A 3643-nucleotide genomic window follows, 5' to 3' on the forward strand; every position below is an offset into this window, starting at 1 on the left:
ATTTTTTGATCTCGAAATCTAAAAAAGATCTGGAAAAAAATTGCGTCCAATAGGATTTGAACCTATACTAAAGGTTTAGAAGACCTCTGTCCTATCCATTAGACAATGGACGCTTTCATTGTTATTTTTGGGTATTTTTTTGATCTTTTAATCTTTGATTTGGAAAAAATGAATATAGCAAAGAATATAGTAGGATTTTTGTAATAAATTTTTTTGAATTGTATATTTAATCATGAATGACGTATTAATTAGAGTTAGAGTATTTAAGATAAATATAGTAAGATATAGACTAAATATAAAAAGGAGATAGAGCGGGTAGCGGGCATCGAACCCACGTCGTTAGCTTGGAAAGCTAGAGGTTATAGTCGACGTCGACTCATCATTTTGAATGTCTCTAATTCAAAACCGAACATGAAACGTTGGTTTCATTCGGCTCCTTTATGGAAAATGGATAAATTGCTATATTTAAGATGTGAACCAACTTACAAAAAACGATACCCATCTTACAAACAAAAAAAAAGGATACCCATAATATCTATGTCAGGTTTTCTTTGAATATATTCATTAAATCAAAACGACTCGCTTTCTAGATGATCCCTCTAGAAGAAGGCAATTATAACAACCTTTCTAGTTACTTCGTTCTCTATTTCTATTTGAGAGGGTCCTAAAGAAAAGGGTTTTCTTTCCACCAAGCTAAAAAAAGATGTCGATGTCTGTAGTAAACTAAAGACATTATTTAATAGCTATTTTGCTTCAATTTATTCGCTACAAATCAAAACAAAAATTGAAGATTTAGTTACGATTAGAAATTAGAAATCTACTTGTCTATCTTCATCCATGGATTCTTTATTCATATTCATTCAATTGGACATATTGATCCAATTTTCTCATTTTGTTTCGCAATATCATGATCTGAGTTTTCAGTTTTTAATTAACCTTGGATAAAAATCCCGAAAATTTCTATTTTTCTTGAATGTTTCATTGAAAGGTAAAGGATTTAATCCTTTAAAAGAAATAAAGTTTTTTATCGGAATATGAATCAAACCAAAAGACCCCTTAACTATTATGGGGGTTAATAGAACGAATCACACTTTTACCACTAAACTATACCCGCTACAATGCAATTATTATAAATAAATGGACCTTTGTCGAGGCACTTTTGTATGTGAAATTGGGCTTCTTATATAAGAAGATATATTTTAGTTAAATAGTATAGACCCACTTAGGAATTTAATGAACCAAGCCCTTTTTTTAACTCAGTGGTAGAGTAATCCCATGGTAACGCGTAAGCCCTTGGTTCAAACCCGACAAGGGGCTTTATTTTAGTTTTTTCATTCGTAGTATTCATATGAAGAATAGCGATATTCTTAATATGAATAAAAAAGTAGCCTACTTTATAATGTATAATATTCTCATCTAATGAGTTATAGTATATTAGCTATCACGAAACATGATAAGTCATCCGTTTAATCATCAAAAATTCATATTTTCAATTAGGCCAATGAAATCCATTGTAAAGATTAGAAATCAATAAAGGAAAAATAAGTGGTGGACCTGACCCATTGAATTATGACCATATCCGCTATTCTGATATTCAAATTCAATAGAGATGAAATTGGAACAAGTTGACCCCTTTTTTTTCTTTTCATTTCTTTGGACTCCGCAAGAATTTGTCAATATTTCCAATTCAATCACAAAGAACCATTTCTTCTAAGTCACAAGATAAGGAAAATTTTCACTATCTTTCTTTGATTACAAGATCGAGATTCATTTATATCTATATAATATTTCTATTTAAATTTATAGCTATCAGATCGCGGGTTGTTGTACCAAAAATTTCCATTTCGTTGCATCCAATATTTTTGTTTCAAGCATATGAAGATATGAACAATGGATACGGATGCGGGATAAATACTCTCGTTTCGAGTCTCATATTATTCTTATTATTGTATTGAGTATTGAAGTGAAGTAAAAAATTGGAAACTATCTCTTTTCTAACCAAGAAATAGAAAAAGCTTAGTAATCTTAGTATACATAAAAATTAGAAATTAGAATAGAAAGAGAGTTCTTTTTCTTAATCTCATGAGCAAAATCTAAGAATCCATTTATTTTATGGAATAAGATGGGGGCGGGTCTAAGGATCAACCGGTAGTGCACGAGGGGATTGCTTTTTTCCTTAAACAGTTCTTTCAAAAAACGAATATATCTGATTCATGAGTCATAAGAATACAAGTCATGATTCAGATGCTTAATAAGAAGAAGAAGGAATAATCAAATTGAATTCATTGGGCGGTCAAGCTGTAAGGCCCCGAACCCGGTGACCCTACTTTAGCGTTGGATTTACTCATAAACACAGTTCTTCAAATCAGAGTTTATTAAAACTTTTCGCGGAATATAAAACGTCAATCATTTGTTACAAAACATTAAATCTTTTCCTTGATACCATAACACCAAAACTTTATATTTAAAACATCTTTACTTCTCTCTTCAGATGCCAGCCGTTCAATCCATGCCATGTGCCATCCTCATGCTAACTCTATAATCAGCTCACCTGCGTGCATACTAAAAGTCAGCTACGCTGAGTGAGTTCTAGTTAATCACATAATCATACAATACATTCTTGCATTTCATACTTTCTTACCTTCATACTTTTATACATTCATATATTCATACTTTTATTCATTCATACTTCTATACATTCATGTATTCATGCTTTTATTCTTTCATACTTCTATACATTCATGTATTCATACTTTTATTCTTTCATACTTCTATACATTCATATATTCATACGTTTTAAAGAGCCTTTCGCCCTATAACCTCACAGATATTATAAGGGTCTGGTCCCTAACATCACAGATATTATAAGGGTCTGGTCCCTAACATCACAGATATTATAAGGGTCTGGTCCCTAACATCACAGATATTATAAGGGTCTGGTCCCTAACATCACAGATATTATAAGGGTCTGGTCCCTAACATCACAGATATTATAAGGGTCTGGTCCCTAACATCACAGATATTATAAGGGTCTGGTCCCTAACATCACAGATATTATAAGGGTCTGGTCCCTAACATCACAGATATTATAAGGGTCTGGTCCCTAACATCACATATATTATAAGGGTCTGGTCCCTAACATCACAGATATTATAAGGGTCTGGTCCCTAACATCACAGATATTATAAGGGTCTGGTCCCTAACATCACAGATATTATAAGGGTCTGGTCCCTAACATCACAGATATTATAAGGGTCTGGTCCCTAACATCACAGATATTATAAGGGTCTGGTCCCTAACATCACAGATATTATAAGGGTCTGGTCCCTAACATCACAGATATTATAAGGGTCTGGTCCCTTGTTTTCGAATATTAGAAGGGTTCGATTCCCTCTTCGTCACCATACAACCATACATCATACCTCGAGTATTAGTAGGGCTCGGTACCCTTTTCGTAACCATACATTATCATTTCTTTCTTCTATTATCTCTATCATGTTCATACACATAAACATACATATCATACTTACCTTACACATAGTGTTACAACCTGACAGTACGTGCAATATCCGAAGATCGTTCACGTACCATCAAGCAATCATTCCTATATATCATATCATTCACATAAGGCATACACTTATCT

Source organism: Bidens hawaiensis, unplaced genomic scaffold (genome assembly GCF_021521415.1).
Source record: "Bidens hawaiensis isolate Kalapana, Puna unplaced genomic scaffold, B.hawaiensis_p1.1 tig00007607_1, whole genome shotgun sequence".
Classification (NCBI taxonomy): Eukaryota; Viridiplantae; Streptophyta; class Magnoliopsida; order Asterales; family Asteraceae; genus Bidens; species Bidens hawaiensis.